The 26,851-nt window shown below is 46.6% G+C and overlaps 21 non-coding genes across 21 annotated transcripts; all 21 read right to left on the bottom strand.

Moving 5' to 3' along the window:
- Positions 1-304: 304 nt before the first annotated feature.
- On the bottom strand, positions 305-495 carry LOC142264584 (U2 spliceosomal RNA). Its single transcript, XR_012731059.1, has one exon. It is a non-coding gene; the product is annotated as a U2 spliceosomal RNA (small nuclear RNA).
- Positions 496-1,612: 1,117 nt separating this feature from the next.
- Positions 1,613-1,803, bottom strand: LOC142264583 (U2 spliceosomal RNA). The gene has a single exon (XR_012731058.1). It is a non-coding gene; the product is annotated as a U2 spliceosomal RNA (small nuclear RNA).
- A 1,117-nt stretch (positions 1,804-2,920) lies between these two features.
- LOC142264582 (U2 spliceosomal RNA) lies at positions 2,921-3,111 on the bottom strand. The gene has a single exon (XR_012731057.1). It is a non-coding gene; the product is annotated as a U2 spliceosomal RNA (small nuclear RNA).
- Positions 3,112-4,228: 1,117 nt separating this feature from the next.
- On the bottom strand, positions 4,229-4,419 carry LOC142264580 (U2 spliceosomal RNA). The gene has a single exon (XR_012731056.1). It is a non-coding gene; the product is annotated as a U2 spliceosomal RNA (small nuclear RNA).
- Positions 4,420-5,536: 1,117 nt separating this feature from the next.
- LOC142264579 (U2 spliceosomal RNA) lies at positions 5,537-5,727 on the bottom strand. The gene has a single exon (XR_012731055.1). It is a non-coding gene; the product is annotated as a U2 spliceosomal RNA (small nuclear RNA).
- Positions 5,728-6,844: 1,117 nt separating this feature from the next.
- On the bottom strand, positions 6,845-7,035 carry LOC142264578 (U2 spliceosomal RNA). Its single transcript, XR_012731054.1, has one exon. It is a non-coding gene; the product is annotated as a U2 spliceosomal RNA (small nuclear RNA).
- A 1,117-nt stretch (positions 7,036-8,152) lies between these two features.
- Positions 8,153-8,343, bottom strand: LOC142264576 (U2 spliceosomal RNA). Its single transcript, XR_012731052.1, has one exon. It is a non-coding gene; the product is annotated as a U2 spliceosomal RNA (small nuclear RNA).
- Positions 8,344-9,460: 1,117 nt separating this feature from the next.
- On the bottom strand, positions 9,461-9,651 carry LOC142264575 (U2 spliceosomal RNA). Its single transcript, XR_012731051.1, has one exon. It is a non-coding gene; the product is annotated as a U2 spliceosomal RNA (small nuclear RNA).
- Positions 9,652-10,768: 1,117 nt separating this feature from the next.
- Positions 10,769-10,959, bottom strand: LOC142264573 (U2 spliceosomal RNA). Its single transcript, XR_012731050.1, has one exon. It is a non-coding gene; the product is annotated as a U2 spliceosomal RNA (small nuclear RNA).
- Positions 10,960-12,076: 1,117 nt separating this feature from the next.
- Positions 12,077-12,267, bottom strand: LOC142264561 (U2 spliceosomal RNA). Its single transcript, XR_012731044.1, has one exon. It is a non-coding gene; the product is annotated as a U2 spliceosomal RNA (small nuclear RNA).
- A 1,117-nt stretch (positions 12,268-13,384) lies between these two features.
- On the bottom strand, positions 13,385-13,575 carry LOC142264481 (U2 spliceosomal RNA). Its single transcript, XR_012730972.1, has one exon. It is a non-coding gene; the product is annotated as a U2 spliceosomal RNA (small nuclear RNA).
- A 1,116-nt stretch (positions 13,576-14,691) lies between these two features.
- On the bottom strand, positions 14,692-14,882 carry LOC142264549 (U2 spliceosomal RNA). Its single transcript, XR_012731033.1, has one exon. It is a non-coding gene; the product is annotated as a U2 spliceosomal RNA (small nuclear RNA).
- A 1,117-nt stretch (positions 14,883-15,999) lies between these two features.
- On the bottom strand, positions 16,000-16,190 carry LOC142264536 (U2 spliceosomal RNA). The gene has a single exon (XR_012731022.1). It is a non-coding gene; the product is annotated as a U2 spliceosomal RNA (small nuclear RNA).
- A 1,117-nt stretch (positions 16,191-17,307) lies between these two features.
- Positions 17,308-17,498, bottom strand: LOC142264524 (U2 spliceosomal RNA). The gene has a single exon (XR_012731011.1). It is a non-coding gene; the product is annotated as a U2 spliceosomal RNA (small nuclear RNA).
- Positions 17,499-18,615: 1,117 nt separating this feature from the next.
- Positions 18,616-18,806, bottom strand: LOC142264512 (U2 spliceosomal RNA). The gene has a single exon (XR_012731000.1). It is a non-coding gene; the product is annotated as a U2 spliceosomal RNA (small nuclear RNA).
- A 1,117-nt stretch (positions 18,807-19,923) lies between these two features.
- On the bottom strand, positions 19,924-20,114 carry LOC142264500 (U2 spliceosomal RNA). Its single transcript, XR_012730989.1, has one exon. It is a non-coding gene; the product is annotated as a U2 spliceosomal RNA (small nuclear RNA).
- A 1,117-nt stretch (positions 20,115-21,231) lies between these two features.
- Positions 21,232-21,422, bottom strand: LOC142264488 (U2 spliceosomal RNA). The gene has a single exon (XR_012730978.1). It is a non-coding gene; the product is annotated as a U2 spliceosomal RNA (small nuclear RNA).
- Positions 21,423-22,539: 1,117 nt separating this feature from the next.
- Positions 22,540-22,730, bottom strand: LOC142264613 (U2 spliceosomal RNA). The gene has a single exon (XR_012731086.1). It is a non-coding gene; the product is annotated as a U2 spliceosomal RNA (small nuclear RNA).
- Positions 22,731-23,847: 1,117 nt separating this feature from the next.
- On the bottom strand, positions 23,848-24,038 carry LOC142264601 (U2 spliceosomal RNA). The gene has a single exon (XR_012731075.1). It is a non-coding gene; the product is annotated as a U2 spliceosomal RNA (small nuclear RNA).
- A 1,117-nt stretch (positions 24,039-25,155) lies between these two features.
- Positions 25,156-25,346, bottom strand: LOC142264589 (U2 spliceosomal RNA). Its single transcript, XR_012731064.1, has one exon. It is a non-coding gene; the product is annotated as a U2 spliceosomal RNA (small nuclear RNA).
- A 1,117-nt stretch (positions 25,347-26,463) lies between these two features.
- On the bottom strand, positions 26,464-26,654 carry LOC142264577 (U2 spliceosomal RNA). Its single transcript, XR_012731053.1, has one exon. It is a non-coding gene; the product is annotated as a U2 spliceosomal RNA (small nuclear RNA).
- Between the last annotated feature and the right edge of the window lie 197 nt (positions 26,655-26,851).

The following is a 26,851-nucleotide window of genomic DNA, read 5'->3' as shown; positions in this document are numbered from 1 at the left end:
TGGAAGCAGAGAGATAACACCAGATGCCAATTGTAGATCCTCTCACACCTGTGGTCACTGCAGCATCTGACTCCACTTTGTCCAAAAGGGATCTATTCCATTCAATTACACATGATCTAGATTAGACTGACAACAAGATACTGCACGGGACATAGCAGAGTTGGTGAAGTTGAGTGGTGATGAGTTTGCTATTTGGATGAATAAAGCAAGTAAAAAGTGTGTTAGATAAAAATTCATTTCAATTCGCTAATCGGGCTAATATGAATCAGGTGAATCGAGTTCTGCTTTTGGAAACTGGGTTAAGAAGGGGTGCACCGTTCCTGGAGGTACTGCAATACCAGGTCAATGCGTGGAGTGGACAGAGCAAGCTCTTTTTCCATCTCCCTGTTCTAAAAATCCATTTAATATATGGTCCCCAGATAGGGGACGTATCAGATATTAAACTGATAAGAACAGATACTACACTTGATCTTAGCCAAAAGGCCGAGAAGCGATAACCAGAATTGGTTTGGGCCTCGAGTGGCACCCTGGCCTATGCCGGACACATCTTAGGGAGAGAGAGCGAGAGGGAGACAAACCCACGCCTACACAAGACATTTTGTCACCCAAGCCAACCCTTGAAAAGGCTGCTTTGCAGAGCAAAAACAAGAAGAATGGTGCGTTTTGCAGCCGCCGCCCACTGCAATGAATCTGAATAACTCCTCCTTTAGGGCGCAAGCAACTCCCCTCCCCCTTGCAGTCTTTCCAATTCACGATACAAAAAGACGGACAGGACAGGTTGCCTGACTTTCCGTCACTGCCACCCTTTGCCATCCTTACCCGTAGAAAGCCCTTTCATCATCCCCAAACCCTAATCTTTTCCCTTTCCTTCCCAGCCCCCAAACCCTGCCCTCTGTACCTTTCTCACCACCCGCTTCCCTTCTCCTGTCATCCCCCTACCACCCGGGAAAAAAAGAGATTGCCCCCTCCTTCCACTAGCCCACCCTCCCACCCAAAGAACAACTTCTTCTGCGCAGCTTGTTTTCTAGGCAGCAGCGCTATTGTGATGTCATCGGGGGGCATTGTGACAAGCCGCCAGTGTTCCGTCTCTTCATGTTGTGCACTGTTCAAACCGAAAATACATCAACAGGCAGGCTACAGAAAAGCTTACTAACAAAGGTTAGAGAGGGGCTTTCTCAGAGGGCTTTTTACAGTTTGTCTATTCCCAATTAGCCGGTTTAGTATACTTAATGAAAGTACTAATTCTTTCATAGGCCGCCCATTCTTAGTATTTGACGTTCAGGTAACAACAGGTAACTTTATTTGGAGTGGAAGCAGAGAGATAACACCAGATGCCAATTGTAGATCCTCTCACACCTGTGGTCACTGCAGCATCTGACTCCACTTTGTCCAAAAGGGATCTATTCCATTCAATTACACATGATCTAGATTAGACTGACAACAAGATACTGCACGGGACATAGCAGAGTTGGTGAAGTTGAGTGGTGATGAGTTTGCTATTTGGATGAATAAAGCAAGTAAAAAGTGTGTTAGATAAAAATTCATTTCAATTCGCTAATCGGGCTAATATGAATCAGGTGAATCGAGTTCTGCTTTTGGAAACTGGGTTAAGAAGGGGTGCACCGTTCCTGGAGGTACTGCAATACCAGGTCAATGCGTGGAGTGGACAGAGCAAGCTCTTTTTCCATCTCCCTGTTCTAAAAATCCATTTAATATATGGTCCCCAGATAGGGGACGTATCAGATATTAAACTGATAAGAACAGATACTACACTTGATCTTAGCCAAAAGGCCGAGAAGCGATAACCAGAATTGGTTTGGGCCTCGAGTGGCACCCTGGCCTATGCCGGACACATCTTAGGGAGAGAGAGCGAGAGGGAGACAAACCCACGCCTACACAAGACATTTTGTCACCCAAGCCAACCCTTGAAAAGGCTGCTTTGCAGAGCAAAAACAAGAAGAATGGTGCGTTTTGCAGCCGCCGCCCACTGCAATGAATCTGAATAACTCCTCCTTTAGGGCGCAAGCAACTCCCCTCCCCCTTGCAGTCTTTCCAATTCACGATACAAAAAGACGGACAGGACAGGTTGCCTGACTTTCCGTCACTGCCACCCTTTGCCATCCTTACCCGTAGAAAGCCCTTTCATCATCCCCAAACCCTAATCTTTTCCCTTTCCTTCCCAGCCCCCAAACCCTGCCCTCTGTACCTTTCTCACCACCCGCTTCCCTTCTCCTGTCATCCCCCTACCACCCGGGAAAAAAAGAGATTGCCCCCTCCTTCCACTAGCCCACCCTCCCACCCAAAGAACAACTTCTTCTGCGCAGCTTGTTTTCTAGGCAGCAGCGCTATTGTGATGTCATCGGGGGGCATTGTGACAAGCCGCCAGTGTTCCGTCTCTTCATGTTGTGCACTGTTCAAACCGAAAATACATCAACAGGCAGGCTACAGAAAAGCTTACTAACAAAGGTTAGAGAGGGGCTTTCTCAGAGGGCTTTTTACAGTTTGTCTATTCCCAATTAGCCGGTTTAGTATACTTAATGAAAGTACTAATTCTTTCATAGGCCGCCCATTCTTAGTATTTGACGTTCAGGTAACAACAGGTAACTTTATTTGGAGTGGAAGCAGAGAGATAACACCAGATGCCAATTGTAGATCCTCTCACACCTGTGGTCACTGCAGCATCTGACTCCACTTTGTCCAAAAGGGATCTATTCCATTCAATTACACATGATCTAGATTAGACTGACAACAAGATACTGCACGGGACATAGCAGAGTTGGTGAAGTTGAGTGGTGATGAGTTTGCTATTTGGATGAATAAAGCAAGTAAAAAGTGTGTTAGATAAAAATTCATTTCAATTCGCTAATCGGGCTAATATGAATCAGGTGAATCGAGTTCTGCTTTTGGAAACTGGGTTAAGAAGGGGTGCACCGTTCCTGGAGGTACTGCAATACCAGGTCAATGCGTGGAGTGGACAGAGCAAGCTCTTTTTCCATCTCCCTGTTCTAAAAATCCATTTAATATATGGTCCCCAGATAGGGGACGTATCAGATATTAAACTGATAAGAACAGATACTACACTTGATCTTAGCCAAAAGGCCGAGAAGCGATAACCAGAATTGGTTTGGGCCTCGAGTGGCACCCTGGCCTATGCCGGACACATCTTAGGGAGAGAGAGCGAGAGGGAGACAAACCCACGCCTACACAAGACATTTTGTCACCCAAGCCAACCCTTGAAAAGGCTGCTTTGCAGAGCAAAAACAAGAAGAATGGTGCGTTTTGCAGCCGCCGCCCACTGCAATGAATCTGAATAACTCCTCCTTTAGGGCGCAAGCAACTCCCCTCCCCCTTGCAGTCTTTCCAATTCACGATACAAAAAGACGGACAGGACAGGTTGCCTGACTTTCCGTCACTGCCACCCTTTGCCATCCTTACCCGTAGAAAGCCCTTTCATCATCCCCAAACCCTAATCTTTTCCCTTTCCTTCCCAGCCCCCAAACCCTGCCCTCTGTACCTTTCTCACCACCCGCTTCCCTTCTCCTGTCATCCCCCTACCACCCGGGAAAAAAAGAGATTGCCCCCTCCTTCCACTAGCCCACCCTCCCACCCAAAGAACAACTTCTTCTGCGCAGCTTGTTTTCTAGGCAGCAGCGCTATTGTGATGTCATCGGGGGGCATTGTGACAAGCCGCCAGTGTTCCGTCTCTTCATGTTGTGCACTGTTCAAACCGAAAATACATCAACAGGCAGGCTACAGAAAAGCTTACTAACAAAGGTTAGAGAGGGGCTTTCTCAGAGGGCTTTTTACAGTTTGTCTATTCCCAATTAGCCGGTTTAGTATACTTAATGAAAGTACTAATTCTTTCATAGGCCGCCCATTCTTAGTATTTGACGTTCAGGTAACAACAGGTAACTTTATTTGGAGTGGAAGCAGAGAGATAACACCAGATGCCAATTGTAGATCCTCTCACACCTGTGGTCACTGCAGCATCTGACTCCACTTTGTCCAAAAGGGATCTATTCCATTCAATTACACATGATCTAGATTAGACTGACAACAAGATACTGCACGGGACATAGCAGAGTTGGTGAAGTTGAGTGGTGATGAGTTTGCTATTTGGATGAATAAAGCAAGTAAAAAGTGTGTTAGATAAAAATTCATTTCAATTCGCTAATCGGGCTAATATGAATCAGGTGAATCGAGTTCTGCTTTTGGAAACTGGGTTAAGAAGGGGTGCACCGTTCCTGGAGGTACTGCAATACCAGGTCAATGCGTGGAGTGGACAGAGCAAGCTCTTTTTCCATCTCCCTGTTCTAAAAATCCATTTAATATATGGTCCCCAGATAGGGGACGTATCAGATATTAAACTGATAAGAACAGATACTACACTTGATCTTAGCCAAAAGGCCGAGAAGCGATAACCAGAATTGGTTTGGGCCTCGAGTGGCACCCTGGCCTATGCCGGACACATCTTAGGGAGAGAGAGCGAGAGGGAGACAAACCCACGCCTACACAAGACATTTTGTCACCCAAGCCAACCCTTGAAAAGGCTGCTTTGCAGAGCAAAAACAAGAAGAATGGTGCGTTTTGCAGCCGCCGCCCACTGCAATGAATCTGAATAACTCCTCCTTTAGGGCGCAAGCAACTCCCCTCCCCCTTGCAGTCTTTCCAATTCACGATACAAAAAGACGGACAGGACAGGTTGCCTGACTTTCCGTCACTGCCACCCTTTGCCATCCTTACCCGTAGAAAGCCCTTTCATCATCCCCAAACCCTAATCTTTTCCCTTTCCTTCCCAGCCCCCAAACCCTGCCCTCTGTACCTTTCTCACCACCCGCTTCCCTTCTCCTGTCATCCCCCTACCACCCGGGAAAAAAAGAGATTGCCCCCTCCTTCCACTAGCCCACCCTCCCACCCAAAGAACAACTTCTTCTGCGCAGCTTGTTTTCTAGGCAGCAGCGCTATTGTGATGTCATCGGGGGGCATTGTGACAAGCCGCCAGTGTTCCGTCTCTTCATGTTGTGCACTGTTCAAACCGAAAATACATCAACAGGCAGGCTACAGAAAAGCTTACTAACAAAGGTTAGAGAGGGGCTTTCTCAGAGGGCTTTTTACAGTTTGTCTATTCCCAATTAGCCGGTTTAGTATACTTAATGAAAGTACTAATTCTTTCATAGGCCGCCCATTCTTAGTATTTGACTTTCAGGTAACAACAGGTAACTTTATTTGGAGTGGAAGCAGAGAGATAACACCAGATGCCAATTGTAGATCCTCTCACACCTGTGGTCACTGCAGCATCTGACTCCACTTTGTCCAAAAGGGATCTATTCCATTCAATTACACATGATCTAGATTAGACTGACAACAAGATACTGCACGGGACATAGCAGAGTTGGTGAAGTTGAGTGGTGATGAGTTTGCTATTTGGATGAATAAAGCAAGTAAAAAGTGTGTTAGATAAAAATTCATTTCAATTCGCTAATCGGGCTAATATGAATCAGGTGAATCGAGTTCTGCTTTTGGAAACTGGGTTAAGAAGGGGTGCACCGTTCCTGGAGGTACTGCAATACCAGGTCAATGCGTGGAGTGGACAGAGCAAGCTCTTTTTCCATCTCCCTGTTCTAAAAATCCATTTAATATATGGTCCCCAGATAGGGGACGTATCAGATATTAAACTGATAAGAACAGATACTACACTTGATCTTAGCCAAAAGGCCGAGAAGCGATAACCAGAATTGGTTTGGGCCTCGAGTGGCACCCTGGCCTATGCCGGACACATCTTAGGGAGAGAGAGCGAGAGGGAGACAAACCCACGCCTACACAAGACATTTTGTCACCCAAGCCAACCCTTGAAAAGGCTGCTTTGCAGAGCAAAAACAAGAAGAATGGTGCGTTTTGCAGCCGCCGCCCACTGCAATGAATCTGAATAACTCCTCCTTTAGGGCGCAAGCAACTCCCCTCCCCCTTGCAGTCTTTCCAATTCACGATACAAAAAGACGGACAGGACAGGTTGCCTGACTTTCCGTCACTGCCACCCTTTGCCATCCTTACCCGTAGAAAGCCCTTTCATCATCCCCAAACCCTAATCTTTTCCCTTTCCTTCCCAGCCCCCAAACCCTGCCCTCTGTACCTTTCTCACCACCCGCTTCCCTTCTCCTGTCATCCCCCTACCACCCGGGAAAAAAAGAGATTGCCCCCTCCTTCCACTAGCCCACCCTCCCACCCAAAGAACAACTTCTTCTGCGCAGCTTGTTTTCTAGGCAGCAGCGCTATTGTGATGTCATCGGGGGGCATTGTGACAAGCCGCCAGTGTTCCGTCTCTTCATGTTGTGCACTGTTCAAACCGAAAATACATCAACAGGCAGGCTACAGAAAAGCTTACTAACAAAGGTTAGAGAGGGGCTTTCTCAGAGGGCTTTTTACAGTTTGTCTATTCCCAATTAGCCGGTTTAGTATACTTAATGAAAGTACTAATTCTTTCATAGGCCGCCCATTCTTAGTATTTGACGTTCAGGTAACAACAGGTAACTTTATTTGGAGTGGAAGCAGAGAGATAACACCAGATGCCAATTGTAGATCCTCTCACACCTGTGGTCACTGCAGCATCTGACTCCACTTTGTCCAAAAGGGATCTATTCCATTCAATTACACATGATCTAGATTAGACTGACAACAAGATACTGCACGGGACATAGCAGAGTTGGTGAAGTTGAGTGGTGATGAGTTTGCTATTTGGATGAATAAAGCAAGTAAAAAGTGTGTTAGATAAAAATTCATTTCAATTCGCTAATCGGGCTAATATGAATCAGGTGAATCGAGTTCTGCTTTTGGAAACTGGGTTAAGAAGGGGTGCACCGTTCCTGGAGGTACTGCAATACCAGGTCAATGCGTGGAGTGGACAGAGCAAGCTCTTTTTCCATCTCCCTGTTCTAAAAATCCATTTAATATATGGTCCCCAGATAGGGGACGTATCAGATATTAAACTGATAAGAACAGATACTACACTTGATCTTAGCCAAAAGGCCGAGAAGCGATAACCAGAATTGGTTTGGGCCTCGAGTGGCACCCTGGCCTATGCCGGACACATCTTAGGGAGAGAGAGCGAGAGGGAGACAAACCCACGCCTACACAAGACATTTTGTCACCCAAGCCAACCCTTGAAAAGGCTGCTTTGCAGAGCAAAAACAAGAAGAATGGTGCGTTTTGCAGCCGCCGCCCACTGCAATGAATCTGAATAACTCCTCCTTTAGGGCGCAAGCAACTCCCCTCCCCCTTGCAGTCTTTCCAATTCACGATACAAAAAGACGGACAGGACAGGTTGCCTGACTTTCCGTCACTGCCACCCTTTGCCATCCTTACCCGTAGAAAGCCCTTTCATCATCCCCAAACCCTAATCTTTTCCCTTTCCTTCCCAGCCCCCAAACCCTGCCCTCTGTACCTTTCTCACCACCCGCTTCCCTTCTCCTGTCATCCCCCTACCACCCGGGAAAAAAAGAGATTGCCCCCTCCTTCCACTAGCCCACCCTCCCACCCAAAGAACAACTTCTTCTGCGCAGCTTGTTTTCTAGGCAGCAGCGCTATTGTGATGTCATCGGGGGGCATTGTGACAAGCCGCCAGTGTTCCGTCTCTTCATGTTGTGCACTGTTCAAACCGAAAATACATCAACAGGCAGGCTACAGAAAAGCTTACTAACAAAGGTTAGAGAGGGGCTTTCTCAGAGGGCTTTTTACAGTTTGTCTATTCCCAATTAGCCGGTTTAGTATACTTAATGAAAGTACTAATTCTTTCATAGGCCGCCCATTCTTAGTATTTGACGTTCAGGTAACAACAGGTAACTTTATTTGGAGTGGAAGCAGAGAGATAACACCAGATGCCAATTGTAGATCCTCTCACACCTGTGGTCACTGCAGCATCTGACTCCACTTTGTCCAAAAGGGATCTATTCCATTCAATTACACATGATCTAGATTAGACTGACAACAAGATACTGCACGGGACATAGCAGAGTTGGTGAAGTTGAGTGGTGATGAGTTTGCTATTTGGATGAATAAAGCAAGTAAAAAGTGTGTTAGATAAAAATTCATTTCAATTCGCTAATCGGGCTAATATGAATCAGGTGAATCGAGTTCTGCTTTTGGAAACTGGGTTAAGAAGGGGTGCACCGTTCCTGGAGGTACTGCAATACCAGGTCAATGCGTGGAGTGGACAGAGCAAGCTCTTTTTCCATCTCCCTGTTCTAAAAATCCATTTAATATATGGTCCCCAGATAGGGGACGTATCAGATATTAAACTGATAAGAACAGATACTACACTTGATCTTAGCCAAAAGGCCGAGAAGCGATAACCAGAATTGGTTTGGGCCTCGAGTGGCACCCTGGCCTATGCCGGACACATCTTAGGGAGAGAGAGCGAGAGGGAGACAAACCCACGCCTACACAAGACATTTTGTCACCCAAGCCAACCCTTGAAAAGGCTGCTTTGCAGAGCAAAAACAAGAAGAATGGTGCGTTTTGCAGCCGCCGCCCACTGCAATGAATCTGAATAACTCCTCCTTTAGGGCGCAAGCAACTCCCCTCCCCCTTGCAGTCTTTCCAATTCACGATACAAAAAGACGGACAGGACAGGTTGCCTGACTTTCCGTCACTGCCACCCTTTGCCATCCTTACCCGTAGAAAGCCCTTTCATCATCCCCAAACCCTAATCTTTTCCCTTTCCTTCCCAGCCCCCAAACCCTGCCCTCTGTACCTTTCTCACCACCCGCTTCCCTTCTCCTGTCATCCCCCTACCACCCGGGAAAAAAAGAGATTGCCCCCTCCTTCCACTAGCCCACCCTCCCACCCAAAGAACAACTTCTTCTGCGCAGCTTGTTTTCTAGGCAGCAGCGCTATTGTGATGTCATCGGGGGGCATTGTGACAAGCCGCCAGTGTTCCGTCTCTTCATGTTGTGCACTGTTCAAACCGAAAATACATCAACAGGCAGGCTACAGAAAAGCTTACTAACAAAGGTTAGAGAGGGGCTTTCTCAGAGGGCTTTTTACAGTTTGTCTATTCCCAATTAGCCGGTTTAGTATACTTAATGAAAGTACTAATTCTTTCATAGGCCGCCCATTCTTAGTATTTGACGTTCAGGTAACAACAGGTAACTTTATTTGGAGTGGAAGCAGAGAGATAACACCAGATGCCAATTGTAGATCCTCTCACACCTGTGGTCACTGCAGCATCTGACTCCACTTTGTCCAAAAGGGATCTATTCCATTCAATTACACATGATCTAGATTAGACTGACAACAAGATACTGCACGGGACATAGCAGAGTTGGTGAAGTTGAGTGGTGATGAGTTTGCTATTTGGATGAATAAAGCAAGTAAAAAGTGTGTTAGATAAAAATTCATTTCAATTCGCTAATCGGGCTAATATGAATCAGGTGAATCGAGTTCTGCTTTTGGAAACTGGGTTAAGAAGGGGTGCACCGTTCCTGGAGGTACTGCAATACCAGGTCAATGCGTGGAGTGGACAGAGCAAGCTCTTTTTCCATCTCCCTGTTCTAAAAATCCATTTAATATATGGTCCCCAGATAGGGGACGTATCAGATATTAAACTGATAAGAACAGATACTACACTTGATCTTAGCCAAAAGGCCGAGAAGCGATAACCAGAATTGGTTTGGGCCTCGAGTGGCACCCTGGCCTATGCCGGACACATCTTAGGGAGAGAGAGCGAGAGGGAGACAAACCCACGCCTACACAAGACATTTTGTCACCCAAGCCAACCCTTGAAAAGGCTGCTTTGCAGAGCAAAAACAAGAAGAATGGTGCGTTTTGCAGCCGCCGCCCACTGCAATGAATCTGAATAACTCCTCCTTTAGGGCGCAAGCAACTCCCCTCCCCCTTGCAGTCTTTCCAATTCACGATACAAAAAGACGGACAGGACAGGTTGCCTGACTTTCCGTCACTGCCACCCTTTGCCATCCTTACCCGTAGAAAGCCCTTTCATCATCCCCAAACCCTAATCTTTTCCCTTTCCTTCCCAGCCCCCAAACCCTGCCCTCTGTACCTTTCTCACCACCCGCTTCCCTTCTCCTGTCATCCCCCTACCACCCGGGAAAAAAAGAGATTGCCCCCTCCTTCCACTAGCCCACCCTCCCACCCAAAGAACAACTTCTTCTGCGCAGCTTGTTTTCTAGGCAGCAGCGCTATTGTGATGTCATCGGGGGGCATTGTGACAAGCCGCCAGTGTTCCGTCTCTTCATGTTGTGCACTGTTCAAACCGAAAATACATCAACAGGCAGGCTACAGAAAAGCTTACTAACAAAGGTTAGAGAGGGGCTTTCTCAGAGGGCTTTTTACAGTTTGTCTATTCCCAATTAGCCGGTTTAGTATACTTAATGAAAGTACTAATTCTTTCATAGGCCGCCCATTCTTAGTATTTGACGTTCAGGTAACAACAGGTAACTTTATTTGGAGTGGAAGCAGAGAGATAACACCAGATGCCAATTGTAGATCCTCTCACACCTGTGGTCACTGCAGCATCTGACTCCACTTTGTCCAAAAGGGATCTATTCCATTCAATTACACATGATCTAGATTAGACTGACAACAAGATACTGCACGGGACATAGCAGAGTTGGTGAAGTTGAGTGGTGATGAGTTTGCTATTTGGATGAATAAAGCAAGTAAAAAGTGTGTTAGATAAAAATTCATTTCAATTCGCTAATCGGGCTAATATGAATCAGGTGAATCGAGTTCTGCTTTTGGAAACTGGGTTAAGAAGGGGTGCACCGTTCCTGGAGGTACTGCAATACCAGGTCAATGCGTGGAGTGGACAGAGCAAGCTCTTTTTCCATCTCCCTGTTCTAAAAATCCATTTAATATATGGTCCCCAGATAGGGGACGTATCAGATATTAAACTGATAAGAACAGATACTACACTTGATCTTAGCCAAAAGGCCGAGAAGCGATAACCAGAATTGGTTTGGGCCTCGAGTGGCACCCTGGCCTATGCCGGACACATCTTAGGGAGAGAGAGCGAGAGGGAGACAAACCCACGCCTACACAAGACATTTTGTCACCCAAGCCAACCCTTGAAAAGGCTGCTTTGCAGAGCAAAAACAAGAAGAATGGTGCGTTTTGCAGCCGCTGCCCACTGCAATGAATCTGAATAACTCCTCCTTTAGGGCGCAAGCAACTCCCCTCCCCCTTGCAGTCTTTCCAATTCACGATACAAAAAGACGGACAGGACAGGTTGCCTGACTTTCCGTCACTGCCACCCTTTGCCATCCTTACCCGTAGAAAGCCCTTTCATCATCCCCAAACCCTAATCTTTTCCCTTTCCTTCCCAGCCCCCAAACCCTGCCCTCTGTACCTTTCTCACCACCCGCTTCCCTTCTCCTGTCATCCCCCTACCACCCGGGAAAAAAAGAGATTGCCCCCTCCTTCCACTAGCCCACCCTCCCACCCAAAGAACAACTTCTTCTGCGCAGCTTGTTTTCTAGGCAGCAGCGCTATTGTGATGTCATCGGGGGGCATTGTGACAAGCCGCCAGTGTTCCGTCTCTTCATGTTGTGCACTGTTCAAACCGAAAATACATCAACAGGCAGGCTACAGAAAAGCTTACTAACAAAGGTTAGAGAGGGGCTTTCTCAGAGGGCTTTTTACAGTTTGTCTATTCCCAATTAGCCGGTTTAGTATACTTAATGAAAGTACTAATTCTTTCATAGGCCGCCCATTCTTAGTATTTGACGTTCAGGTAACAACAGGTAACTTTATTTGGAGTGGAAGCAGAGAGATAACACCAGATGCCAATTGTAGATCCTCTCACACCTGTGGTCACTGCAGCATCTGACTCCACTTTGTCCAAAAGGGATCTATTCCATTCAATTACACATGATCTAGATTAGACTGACAACAAGATACTGCACGGGACATAGCAGAGTTGGTGAAGTTGAGTGGTGATGAGTTTGCTATTTGGATGAATAAAGCAAGTAAAAAGTGTGTTAGATAAAAATTCATTTCAATTCGCTAATCGGGCTAATATGAATCAGGTGAATCGAGTTCTGCTTTTGGAAACTGGGTTAAGAAGGGGTGCACCGTTCCTGGAGGTACTGCAATACCAGGTCAATGCGTGGAGTGGACAGAGCAAGCTCTTTTTCCATCTCCCTGTTCTAAAAATCCATTTAATATATGGTCCCCAGATAGGGGACGTATCAGATATTAAACTGATAAGAACAGATACTACACTTGATCTTAGCCAAAAGGCCGAGAAGCGATAACCAGAATTGGTTTGGGCCTCGAGTGGCACCCTGGCCTATGCCGGACACATCTTAGGGAGAGAGAGCGAGAGGGAGACAAACCCACGCCTACACAAGACATTTTGTCACCCAAGCCAACCCTTGAAAAGGCTGCTTTGCAGAGCAAAAACAAGAAGAATGGTGCGTTTTGCAGCCGCCGCCCACTGCAATGAATCTGAATAACTCCTCCTTTAGGGCGCAAGCAACTCCCCTCCCCCTTGCAGTCTTTCCAATTCACGATACAAAAAGACGGACAGGACAGGTTGCCTGACTTTCCGTCACTGCCACCCTTTGCCATCCTTACCCGTAGAAAGCCCTTTCATCATCCCCAAACCCTAATCTTTTCCCTTTCCTTCCCAGCCCCCAAACCCTGCCCTCTGTACCTTTCTCACCACCCGCTTCCCTTCTCCTGTCATCCCCCTACCACCCGGGAAAAAAAGAGATTGCCCCCTCCTTCCACTAGCCCACCCTCCCACCCAAAGAACAACTTCTTCTGCGCAGCTTGTTTTCTAGGCAGCAGCGCTATTGTGATGTCATCGGGGGGCATTGTGACAAGCCGCCAGTGTTCCGTCTCTTCATGTTGTGCACTGTTCAAACCGAAAATACATCAACAGGCAGGCTACAGAAAAGCTTACTAACAAAGGTTAGAGAGGGGCTTTCTCAGAGGGCTTTTTACAGTTTGTCTATTCCCAATTAGCCGGTTTAGTATACTTAATGAAAGTACTAATTCTTTCATAGGCCGCCCATTCTTAGTATTTGACGTTCAGGTAACAACAGGTAACTTTATTTGGAGTGGAAGCAGAGAGATAACACCAGATGCCAATTGTAGATCCTCTCACACCTGTGGTCACTGCAGCATCTGACTCCACTTTGTCCAAAAGGGATCTATTCCATTCAATTACACATGATCTAGATTAGACTGACAACAAGATACTGCACGGGACATAGCAGAGTTGGTGAAGTTGAGTGGTGATGAGTTTGCTATTTGGATGAATAAAGCAAGTAAAAAGTGTGTTAGATAAAAATTCATTTCAATTCGCTAATCGGGCTAATATGAATCAGGTGAATCGAGTTCTGCTTTTGGAAACTGGGTTAAGAAGGGGTGCACCGTTCCTGGAGGTACTGCAATACCAGGTCAATGCGTGGAGTGGACAGAGCAAGCTCTTTTTCCATCTCCCTGTTCTAAAAATTCATTTAATATATGGTCCCCAGATAGGGGACGTATCAGATATTAAACTGATAAGAACAGATACTACACTTGATCTTAGCCAAAAGGCCGAGAAGCGATAACCAGAATTGGTTTGGGCCTCGAGTGGCACCCTGGCCTATGCCGGACACATCTTAGGGAGAGAGAGCGAGAGGGAGACAAACCCACGCCTACACAAGACATTTTGTCACCCAAGCCAACCCTTGAAAAGGCTGCTTTGCAGAGCAAAAACAAGAAGAATGGTGCGTTTTGCAGCCGCCGCCCACTGCAATGAATCTGAATAACTCCTCCTTTAGGGCGCAAGCAACTCCCCTCCCCCTTGCAGTCTTTCCAATTCACGATACAAAAAGACGGACAGGACAGGTTGCCTGACTTTCCGTCACTGCCACCCTTTGCCATCCTTACCCGTAGAAAGCCCTTTCATCATCCCCAAACCCTAATCTTTTCCCTTTCCTTCCCAGCCCCCAAACCCTGCCCTCTGTACCTTTCTCACCACCCGCTTCCCTTCTCCTGTCATCCCCCTACCACCCGGGAAAAAAAGAGATTGCCCCCTCCTTCCACTAGCCCACCCTCCCACCCAAAGAACAACTTCTTCTGCGCAGCTTGTTTTCTAGGCAGCAGCGCTATTGTGATGTCATCGGGGGGCATTGTGACAAGCCGCCAGTGTTCCGTCTCTTCATGTTGTGCACTGTTCAAACCGAAAATACATCAACAGGCAGGCTACAGAAAAGCTTACTAACAAAGGTTAGAGAGGGGCTTTCTCAGAGGGCTTTTTACAGTTTGTCTATTCCCAATTAGCCGGTTTAGTATACTTAATGAAAGTACTAATTCTTTCATAGGCCGCCCATTCTTAGTATTTGACGTTCAGGTAACAACAGGTAACTTTATTTGGAGTGGAAGCAGAGAGATAACACCAGATGCCAATTGTAGATCCTCTCACACCTGTGGTCACTGCAGCATCTGACTCCACTTTGTCCAAAAGGGATCTATTCCATTCAATTACACATGATCTAGATTAGACTGACAACAAGATACTGCACGGGACATAGCAGAGTTGGTGAAGTTGAGTGGTGATGAGTTTGCTATTTGATGAATAAAGCAAGTAAAAAGTGTGTTAGATAAAAATTCATTTCAATTCGCTAATCGGGCTAATATGAATCAGGTGAATCGAGTTCTGCTTTTGGAAACTGGGTTAAGAAGGGGTGCACCGTTCCTGGAGGTACTGCAATACCAGGTCAATGCGTGGAGTGGACAGAGCAAGCTCTTTTTCCATCTCCCTGTTCTAAAAATCCATTTAATATATGGTCCCCAGATAGGGGACGTATCAGATATTAAACTGATAAGAACAGATACTACACTTGATCTTAGCCAAAAGGCCGAGAAGCGATAACCAGAATTGGTTTGGGCCTCGAGTGGCACCCTGGCCTATGCCGGACACATCTTAGGGAGAGAGAGCGAGAGGGAGACAAACCCACGCCTACACAAGACATTTTGTCACCCAAGCCAACCCTTGAAAAGGCTGCTTTGCAGAGCAAAAACAAGAAGAATGGTGCGTTTTGCAGCCGCCGCCCACTGCAATGAATCTGAATAACTCCTCCTTTAGGGCGCAAGCAACTCCCCTCCCCCTTGCAGTCTTTCCAATTCACGATACAAAAAGACGGACAGGACAGGTTGCCTGACTTTCCGTCACTGCCACCCTTTGCCATCCTTACCCGTAGAAAGCCCTTTCATCATCCCCAAACCCTAATCTTTTCCCTTTCCTTCCCAGCCCCCAAACCCTGCCCTCTGTACCTTTCTCACCACCCGCTTCCCTTCTCCTGTCATCCCCCTACCACCCGGGAAAAAAAGAGATTGCCCCCTCCTTCCACTAGCCCACCCTCCCACCCAAAGAACAACTTCTTCTGCGCAGCTTGTTTTCTAGGCAGCAGCGCTATTGTGATGTCATCGGGGGGCATTGTGACAAGCCGCCAGTGTTCCGTCTCTTCATGTTGTGCACTGTTCAAACCGAAAATACATCAACAGGCAGGCTACAGAAAAGCTTACTAACAAAGGTTAGAGAGGGGCTTTCTCAGAGGGCTTTTTACAGTTTGTCTATTCCCAATTAGCCGGTTTAGTATACTTAATGAAAGTACTAATTCTTTCATAGGCCGCCCATTCTTAGTATTTGACGTTCAGGTAACAACAGGTAACTTTATTTGGAGTGGAAGCAGAGAGATAACACCAGATGCCAATTGTAGATCCTCTCACACCTGTGGTCACTGCAGCATCTGACTCCACTTTGTCCAAAAGGGATCTATTCCATTCAATTACACATGATCTAGATTAGACTGACAACAAGATACTGCACGGGACATAGCAGAGTTGGTGAAGTTGAGTGGTGATGAGTTTGCTATTTGGATGAATAAAGCAAGTAAAAAGTGTGTTAGATAAAAATTCATTTCAATTCGCTAATCGGGCTAATATGAATCAGGTGAATCGAGTTCTGCTTTTGGAAACTGGGTTAAGAAGGGGTGCACCGTTCCTGGAGGTACTGCAATACCAGGTCAATGCGTGGAGTGGACAGAGCAAGCTCTTTTTCCATCTCCCTGTTCTAAAAATCCATTTAATATATGGTCCCCAGATAGGGGACGTATCAGATATTAAACTGATAAGAACAGATACTACACTTGATCTTAGCCAAAAGGCCGAGAAGCGATAACCAGAATTGGTTTGGGCCTCGAGTGGCACCCTGGCCTATGCCGGACACATCTTAGGGAGAGAGAGCGAGAGGGAGACAAACCCACGCCTACACAAGACATTTTGTCACCCAAGCCAACCCTTGAAAAGGCTGCTTTGCAGAGCAAAAACAAGAAGAATGGTGCGTTTTGCAGCCGCCGCCCACTGCAATGAATCTGAATAACTCCTCCTTTAGGGCGCAAGCAACTCCCCTCCCCCTTGCAGTCTTTCCAATTCACGATACAAAAAGACGGACAGGACAGGTTGCCTGACTTTCCGTCACTGCCACCCTTTGCCATCCTTACCCGTAGAAAGCCCTTTCATCATCCCCAAACCCTAATCTTTTCCCTTTCCTTCCCAGCCCCCAAACCCTGCCCTCTGTACCTTTCTCACCACCCGCTTCCCTTCTCCTGTCATCCCCCTACCACCCGGGAAAAAAAGAGATTGCCCCCTCCTTCCACTAGCCCACCCTCCCACCCAAAGAACAACTTCTTCTGCGCAGCTTGTTTTCTAGGCAGCAGCGCTATTGTGATGTCATCGGGGGGCATTGTGACAAGCCGCCAGTGTTCCGTCTCTTCATGTTGTGCACTGTTCAAACCGAAAATACATCAACAGGCAGGCTACAGAAAAGCTTACTAACAAAGGTTAGAGAGGGGCTTTCTCAGAGGGCTTTTTACAGTTTGTCTATTCCCAATTAGCCGGTTTAGTATACTTAATGAAAGTACTAATTCTTTCATAGGCCGCCCATTCTTAGTATTTGACGTTCAGGTAACAACAGGTAACTTTATTTGGAGTGGAAGCAGAGAGATAACACCAGATGCCAATTGTAGATCCTCTCACACCTGTGGTCACTGCAGCATCTGACTCCACTTTGTCCAAAAGGGATCTATTCCATTCAATTACACATGATCTAGATTAGACTGACAACAAGATACTGCACGGGACATAGCAGAGTTGGTGAAGTTGAGTGGTGATGAGTTTGCTATTTGGATGAATAAAGCAAGTAAAAAGTGTGTTAGATAAAAATTCATTTCAATTCGCTAATCGGGCTAATATGAATCAGGTGAATCGAGTTCTGCTTTTGGAAACTGGGTTAAGAAGGGGTGCACCGTTCCTGGAGGTACTGCAATACCAGGTCAATGCGTGGAGTGGACAGAGCAAGCTCTTTTTCCATCTCCCTGTTCTAAAAATCCATTTAATATATGGTCCCCAGATAGGGGACGTATCAGATATTAAACTGATAAGAACAGATACTACACTTGATCTTAGCCAAAAGGCCGAGAAGCGATAACCAGAATTGGTTTGGGCCTCGAGTGGCACCCTGGCCTATGCCGGACACATCTTAGGGAGAGAGAGCGAGAGGGAGACAAACCCACGCCTACACAAGACATTTTGTCACCCAAGCCAACCCTTGAAAAGGCTGCTTTGCAGAGCAAAAACAAGAAGAATGGTGCGTTTTGCAGCCGCCGCCCACTGCAATGAATCTGAATAACTCCTCCTTTAGGGCGCAAGCAACTCCCCTCCCCCTTGCAGTCTTTCCAATTCACGATACAAAAAGACGGACAGGACAGGTTGCCTGACTTTCCGTCACTGCCACCCTTTGCCATCCTTACCCGTAGAAAGCCCTTTCATCATCCCCAAACCCTAATCTTTTCCCTTTCCTTCCCAGCCCCCAAACCCTGCCCTCTGTACCTTTCTCACCACCCGCTTCCCTTCTCCTGTCATCCCCCTACCACCCGGGAAAAAAAGAGATTGCCCCCTCCTTCCACTAGCCCACCCTCCCACCCAAAGAACAACTTCTTCTGCGCAGCTTGTTTTCTAGGCAGCAGCGCTATTGTGATGTCATCGGGGGGCATTGTGACAAGCCGCCAGTGTTCCGTCTCTTCATGTTGTGCACTGTTCAAACCGAAAATACATCAACAGGCAGGCTACAGAAAAGCTTACTAACAAAGGTTAGAGAGGGGCTTTCTCAGAGGGCTTTTTACAGTTTGTCTATTCCCAATTAGCCGGTTTAGTATACTTAATGAAAGTACTAATTCTTTCATAGGCCGCCCATTCTTAGTATTTGACGTTCAGGTAACAACAGGTAACTTTATTTGGAGTGGAAGCAGAGAGATAACACCAGATGCCAATTGTAGATCCTCTCACACCTGTGGTCACTGCAGCATCTGACTCCACTTTGTCCAAAAGGGATCTATTCCATTCAATTACACATGATCTAGATTAGACTGACAACAAGATACTGCACGGGACATAGCAGAGTTGGTGAAGTTGAGTGGTGATGAGTTTGCTATTTGGATGAATAAAGCAAGTAAAAAGTGTGTTAGATAAAAATTCATTTCAATTCGCTAATCGGGCTAATATGAATCAGGTGAATCGAGTTCTGCTTTTGGAAACTGGGTTAAGAAGGGGTGCACCGTTCCTGGAGGTACTGCAATACCAGGTCAATGCGTGGAGTGGACAGAGCAAGCTCTTTTTCCATCTCCCTGTTCTAAAAATCCATTTAATATATGGTCCCCAGATAGGGGACGTATCAGATATTAAACTGATAAGAACAGATACTACACTTGATCTTAGCCAAAAGGCCGAGAAGCGATAACCAGAATTGGTTTGGGCCTCGAGTGGCACCCTGGCCTATGCCGGACACATCTTAGGGAGAGAGATCGAGAGGGAGACAAACCCACGCCTACACAAGACATTTTGTCACCCAAGCCAACCCTTGAAAAGGCTGCTTTGCAGAGCAAAAACAAGAAGAATGGTGCGTTTTGCAGCCGCCGCCCACTGCAATGAATCTGAATAACTCTTCCTTTAGGGCGCAAGCAACTCCCCTCCCCCTTGCAGTCTTTCCAATTCACGATACAAAAAGACGGACAGGACAGGTTGCCTGACTTTCCGTCACTGCCACCCTTTGCCATCCTTACCCGTAGAAAGCCCTTTCATCATCCCCAAACCCTAATCTTTTCCCTTTCCTTCCCAGCCCCCAAACCCTGCCCTCTGTACCTTTCTCACCACCCGCTTCCCTTCTCCTGTCATCCCCCTACCACCCGGGAAAAAAAGAGATTGCCCCCTCCTTCCACTAGCCCACCCTCCCACCCAAAGAACAACTTCTTCTGCGCAGCTTGTTTTCTAGGCAGCAGCGCTATTGTGATGTCATCGGGGGGCATTGTGACAAGCCGCCAGTGTTCCGTCTCTTCATGTTGTGCACTGTTCAAACCGAAAATACATCAACAGGCAGGCTACAGAAAAGCTTACTAACAAAGGTTAGAGAGGGGCTTTCTCAGAGGGCTTTTTACAGTTTGTCTATTCCCAATTAGCCGGTTTAGTATACTTAATGAAAGTACTAATTCTTTCATAGGCCGCCCATTCTTAGTATTTGACGTTCAGGTAACAACAGGTAACTTTATTTGGAGTGGAAGCAGAGAGATAACACCAGATGCCAATTGTAGATCCTCTCACACCTGTGGTCACTGCAGCATCTGACTCCACTTTGTCCAAAAGGGATCTATTCCATTCAATTACACATGATCTAGATTAGACTGACAACAAGATACTGCACGGGACATAGCAGAGTTGGTGAAGTTGAGTGGTGATGAGTTTGCTATTTGGATGAATAAAGCAAGTAAAAAGTGTGTTAGATAAAAATTCATTTCAATTCGCTAATCGGGCTAATATGAATCAGGTGAATCGAGTTCTGCTTTTGGAAACTGGGTTAAGAAGGGGTGCACCGTTCCTGGAGGTACTGCAATACCAGGTCAATGCGTGGAGTGGACAGAGCAAGCTCTTTTTCCATCTCCCTGTTCTAAAAATCCATTTAATATATGGTCCCCAGATAGGGGACGTATCAGATATTAAACTGATAAGAACAGATACTACACTTGATCTTAGCCAAAAGGCCGAGAAGCGATAACCAGAATTGGTTTGGGCCTCGAGTGGCACCCTGGCCTATGCCGGACACATCTTAGGGAGAGAGAGCGAGAGGGAGACAAACCCACGCCTACACAAGACATTTTGTCACCCAAGCCAACCCTTGAAAAGGCTGCTTTGCAGAGCAAAAACAAGAAGAATGGTGCGTTTTGCAGCCGCCGCCCACTGCAATGAATCTGAATAACTCCTCCTTTAGGGCGCAAGCAACTCCCCTCCCCCTTGCAGTCTTTCCAATTCACGATACAAAAAGACGGACAGGACAGGTTGCCTGACTTTCCGTCACTGCCACCCTTTGCCATCCTTACCCGTAGAAAGCCCTTTCATCATCCCCAAACCCTAATCTTTTCCCTTTCCTTCCCAGCCCCCAAACCCTGCCCTCTGTACCTTTCTCACCACCCGCTTCCCTTCTCCTGTCATCCCCCTACCACCCGGGAAAAAAAGAGATTGCCCCCTCCTTCCACTAGCCCACCCTCCCACCCAAAGAACAACTTCTTCTGCGCAGCTTGTTTTCTAGGCAGCAGCGCTATTGTGATGTCATCGGGGGGCATTGTGACAAGCCGCCAGTGTTCCGTCTCTTCATGTTGTGCACTGTTCAAACCGAAAATACATCAACAGGCAGGCTACAGAAAAGCTTACTAACAAAGGTTAGAGAGGGGCTTTCTCAGAGGGCTTTTTACAGTTTGTCTATTCCCAATTAGCCGGTTTAGTATACTTAATGAAAGTACTAATTCTTTCATAGGCCGCCCATTCTTAGTATTTGACGTTCAGGTAACAACAGGTAACTTTATTTGGAGTGGAAGCAGAGAGATAACACCAGATGCCAATTGTAGATCCTCTCACACCTGTGGTCACTGCAGCATCTGACTCCACTTTGTCCAAAAGGGATCTATTCCATTCAATTACACATGATCTAGATTAGACTGACAACAAGATACTGCACGGGACATAGCAGAGTTGGTGAAGTTGAGTGGTGATGAGTTTGCTATTTGGATGAATAAAGCAAGTAAAAAGTGTGTTAGATAAAAATTCATTTCAATTCGCTAATCGGGCTAATATGAATCAGGTGAATCGAGTTCTGCTTTTGGAAACTGGGTTAAGAAGGGGTGCACCGTTCCTGGAGGTACTGCAATACCAGGTCAATGCGTGGAGTGGACAGAGCAAGCTCTTTTTCCATCTCCCTGTTCTAAAAATCCATTTAATATATGGTCCCCAGATAGGGGACGTATCAGATATTAAACTGATAAGAACAGATACTACACTTGATCTTAGCCAAAAGGCCGAGAAGCGATAACCAGAATTGGTTTGGGCCTCGAGTGGCACCCTGGCCTATGCCGGACACATCTTAGGGAGAGAGAGCGAGAGGGAGACAAACCCACGCCTACACAAGACATTTTGTCACCCAAGCCAACCCTTGAAAAGGCTGCTTTGCAGAGCAAAAACAAGAAGAATGGTGCATTTTGCAGCCGCCGCCCACTGCAATGAATCTGAATAACTCCTCCTTTAGGGCGCAAGCAACTCCCCTCCCCCTTGCAGTCTTTCCAATTCACGATACAAAAAGACGGACAGGACAGGTTGCCTGACTTTCCGTCACTGCCACCCTTTGCCATCCTTACCCGTAGAAAGCCCTTTCATCATCCCCAAACCCTAATCTTTTCCCTTTCCTTCCCAGCCCCCAAACCCTGCCCTCTGTACCTTTCTCACCACCCGCTTCCCTTCTCCTGTCATCCCCCTACCACCCGGGAAAAAAAGAGATTGCCCCCTCCTTCCACTAGCCCACCCTCCCACCCAAAGAACAACTTCTTCTGCGCAGCTTGTTTTCTAGGCAGCAGCGCTATTGTGATGTCATCGGGGGGCATTGTGACAAGCCGCCAGTGTTCCGTCTCTTCATGTTGTGCACTGTTCAAACCGAAAATACATCAACAGGCAGGCTACAGAAAAGCTTACTAACAAAGGTTAGAGAGGGGCTTTCTCAGAGGGCTTTTTACAGTTTGTCTATTCCCAATTAGCCGGTTTAGTATACTTAATGAAAGTACTAATTCTTTCATAGGCCGCCCATTCTTAGTATTTGACGTTCAGGTAACAACAGGTAACTTTATTTGGAGTGGAAGCAGAGAGATAACACCAGATGCCAATTGTAGATCCTCTCACACCTGTGGTCACTGCAGCATCTGACTCCACTTTGTCCAAAAGGGATCTATTCCATTCAATTACACATGATCTAGATTAGACTGACAACAAGATACTGCACGGGACATAGCAGAGTTGGTGAAGTTGAGTGGTGATGAGTTTGCTATTTGGATGAATAAAGCAAGTAAAAAGTGTGTTAGATAAAAATTCATTTCAATTCGCTAATCGGGCTAATATGAATCAGGTGAATCGAGTTCTGCTTTTGGAAACTGGGTTAAGAAGGGGTGCACCGTTCCTGGAGGTACTGCAATACCAGGTCAATGCGTGGAGTGGACAGAGCAAGCTCTTTTTCCATCTCCCTGTTCTAAAAATCCATTTAATATATGGTCCCCAGATAGGGGACGTATCAGATATTAAACTGATAAGAACAGATACTACACTTGATCTTAGCCAAAAGGCCGAGAAGCGATAACCAGAATTGGTTTGGGCCTCGAGTGGCACCCTGGCCTATGCCGGACACATCTTAGGGAGAGAGAGCGAGAGGGAGACAAACCCACGCCTACACAAGACATTTTGTCACCCAAGCCAACCCTTGAAAAGGCTGCTTTGCAGAGCAAAAACAAGAAGAATGGTGCGTTTTGCAGCCGCCGCCCACTGCAATGAATCTGAATAACTCCTCCTTTAGGGCGCAAGCAACTCCCCTCCCCCTTGCAGTCTTTCCAATTCACGATACAAAAAGACGGACAGGACAGGTTGCCTGACTTTCCGTCACTGCCACCCTTTGCCATCCTTACCCGTAGAAAGCCCTTTCATCATCCCCAAACCCTAATCTTTTCCCTTTCCTTCCCAGCCCCCAAACCCTGCCCTCTGTACCTTTCTCACCACCCGCTTCCCTTCTCCTGTCATCCCCCTACCACCCGGGAAAAAAAGAGATTGCCCCCTCCTTCCACTAGCCCACCCTCCCACCCAAAGAACAACTTCTTCTGCGCAGCTTGTTTTCTAGGCAGCAGCGCTATTGTGATGTCATCGGGGGGCATTGTGACAAGCCGCCAGTGTTCCGTCTCTTCATGTTGTGCACTGTTCAAACCGAAAATACATCAACAGGCAGGCTACAGAAAAGCTTACTAACAAAGGTTAGAGAGGGGCTTTCTCAGAGGGCTTTTTACAGTTTGTCTATTCCCAATTAGCCGGTTTAGTATACTTAATGAAAGTACTAATTCTTTCATAGGCCGCCCATTCTTAGTATTTGACGTTCAGGTAACAACAGGTAACTTTATTTGGAGTGGAAGCAGAGAGATAACACCAGATGCCAATTGTAGATCCTCTCACACCTGTGGTCACTGCAGCATCTGACTCCACTTTGTCCAAAAGGGATCTATTCCATTCAATTACACATGATCTAGATTAGACTGACAACAAGATACTGCACGGGACATAGCAGAGTTGGTGAAGTTGAGTGGTGATGAGTTTGCTATTTGGATGAATAAAGCAAGTAAAAAGTGTGTTAGATAAAAATTCATTTCAATTCGCTAATCGGGCTAATATGAATCAGGTGAATCGAGTTCTGCTTTTGGAAACTGGGTTAAGAAGGGGTGCACCGTTCCTGGAGGTACTGCAATACCAGGTCAATGCGTGGAGTGGACAGAGCAAGCTCTTTTTCCATCTCCCTGTTCTAAAAATCCATTTAATATATGGTCCCCAGATAGGGGACGTATCAGATATTAAACTGATAAGAACAGATACTACACTTGATCTTAGCCAAAAGGCCGAGAAGCGATAACCAGAATTGGTTTGGGCCTCGAGTGGCACCCTGGCCTATGCCGGACACATCTTAGGGAGAGAGAGCGAGAGGGAGACAAACCCACGCCTACACAAGACATTTTGTCACCCAAGCCAACCCTTGAAAAGGCTGCTTTGCAGAGCAAAAACAAGAAGAATGGTGCGTTTTGCAGCCGCCGCCCACTGCAATGAATCTGAATAACTCCTCCTTTAGGGCGCAAGCAACTCCCCTCCCCCTTGCAGTCTTTCCAATTCACGATACAAAAAGACGGACAGGACAGGTTGCCTGACTTTCCGTCACTGCCACCCTTTGCCATCCTTACCCGTAGAAAGCCCTTTCATCATCCCCAAACCCTAATCTTTTCCCTTTCCTTCCCAGCCCCCAAACCCTGCCCTCTGTACCTTTCTCACCACCCGCTTCCCTTCTCCTGTCATCCCCCTACCACCCGGGAAAAAAAGAGATTGCCCCCTCCTTCCACTAGCCCACCCTCCCACCCAAAGAACAACTTCTTCTGCGCAGCTTGTTTTCTAGGCAGCAGCGCTATTGTGATGTCATCGGGGGGCATTGTGACAAGCCGCCAGTGTTCCGTCTCTTCATGTTGTGCACTGTTCAAACCGAAAATACATCAACAGGCAGGCTACAGAAAAGCTTACTAACAAAGGTTAGAGAGGGGCTTTCTCAGAGGGCTTTTTACAGTTTGTCTATTCCCAATTAGCCGGTTTAGTATACTTAATGAAAGTACTAATTCTTTCATAGGCCGCCCATTCTTAGTATTTGACGTTCAGGTAACAACAGGTAACTTTATTTGGAGTGGAAGCAGAGAGATAACACCAGATGCCAATTGTAGATCCTCTCACACCTGTGGTCACTGCAGCATCTGACTCCACTTTGTCCAAAAGGGATCTATTCCATTCAATTACACATGATCTAGATTAGACTGACAACAAGATACTGCACGGGACATAGCAGAGTTGGTGAAGTTGAGTGGTGATGAGTTTGCTATTTGGATGAATAAAGCAAGTAAAAAGTGTGTTAGATAAAAATTCATTTCAATTCGCTAATCGGGCTAATATGAATCAGGTGAATCGAGTTCTGCTTTTGGAAACTGGGTTAAGAAGGGGTGCACCGTTCCTGGAGGTACTGCAATACCAGGTCAATGCGTGGAGTGGACAGAGCAAGCTCTTTTTCCATCTCCCTGTTCTAAAAATCCATTTAATATATGGTCCCCAGATAGGGGACGTATCAGATATTAAACTGATAAGAACAGATACTACACTTGATCTTAGCCAAAAGGCCGAGAAGCGATAACCAGAATTGGTTTGGGCCTCGAGTGGCACCCTGGCCTATGCCGGACACATCTTAGGGAGAGAGAGCGAGAGGGAGACAAACCCACGCCTACACAAGACATTTTGTCACCCAAGCCAACCCTTGAAAAGGCTGCTTTGCAGAGCAAAAACAAGAAGAATGGTGCGTTTTGCAGCCGCCGCCCACTGCCATGAATCTGAATAACTCCTCCTTTAGGGCGCAAGCAACTCCCCTCCCCCTTGCAGTCTTTCCAATTCACGATACAAAAAGACGGACAGGACAGGTTGCCTGACTTTCCGTCACTGCCACCCTTTGCCATCCTTACCCGTAGAAAGCCCTTTCATCATCCCCAAACCCTAATCTTTTCCCTTTCCTTCCCAGCCCCCAAACCCTGCCCTCTGTACCTTTCTCACCACCCGCTTCCCTTCTCCTGTCATCCCCCTACCACCCGGGAAAAAAAGAGATTGCCCCCTCCTTCCACTAGCCCACCCTCCCACCCAAAGAACAACTTCTTCTGCGCAGCTTGTTTTCTAGGCAGCAGCGCTATTGTGATGTCATCGGGGGGCATTGTGACAAGCCGCCAGTGTTCCGTCTCTTCATGTTGTGCACTGTTCAAACCGAAAATACATCAACAGGCAGGCTACAGAAAAGCTTACTAACAAAGGTTAGAGAGGGGCTTTCTCAGAGGGCTTTTTACAGTTTGTCTATTCCCAATTAGCCGGTTTAGTATACTTAATGAAAGTACTAATTCTTTCATAGGCCGCCCATTCTTAGTATTTGACGTTCAGGTAACAACAGGTAACTTTATTTGGAGTGGAAGCAGAGAGATAACACCAGATGCCAATTGTAGATCCTCTCACACCTGTGGTCACTGCAGCATCTGACTCCACTTTGTCCAAAAGGGATCTATTCCATTCAATTACACATGATCTAGATTAGACTGACAACAAGATACTGCACGGGACATAGCAGAGTTGGTGAAGTTGAGTGGTGATGAGTTTGCTATTTGGATGAATAAAGCAAGTAAAAAGTGTGTTAGATAAAAATTCATTTCAATTCGCTAATCGGGCTAATATGAATCAGGTGAATCGAGTTCTGCTTTTGGAAACTGGGTTAAGAAGGGGTGCACCGTTCCTGGAGGTACTGCAATACCAGGTCAATGCGTGGAGTGGACAGAGCAAGCTCTTTTTCCATCTCCCTGTTCTAAAAATCCATTTAATATATGGTCCCCAGATAGGGGACGTATCAGATATTAAACTGATAAGAACAGATACTACACTTGATCTTAGCCAAAAGGCCGAGAAGCGATAACCAGAATTGGTTTGGGCCTCGAGTGGCACCCTGGCCTATGCCGGACACATCTTAGGGAGAGAGAGCGAGAGGGAGACAAACCCACGCCTACACAAGACATTTTGTCACCCAAGCCAACCCTTGAAAAGGCTGCTTTGCAGAGCAAAAACAAGAAGAATGGTGCGTTTTGCAGCCGCCGCCCACTGCAATGAATCT

This window comes from Anomaloglossus baeobatrachus, unplaced genomic scaffold (assembly GCF_048569485.1).
Source record: "Anomaloglossus baeobatrachus isolate aAnoBae1 unplaced genomic scaffold, aAnoBae1.hap1 Scaffold_2668, whole genome shotgun sequence".
Classification (NCBI taxonomy): domain Eukaryota; kingdom Metazoa; phylum Chordata; class Amphibia; order Anura; family Aromobatidae; genus Anomaloglossus; species Anomaloglossus baeobatrachus.
The sequence above is the reverse complement of the archived record's forward strand: the minus strand, read 5'-3'. Positions and strand labels throughout refer to the sequence as shown.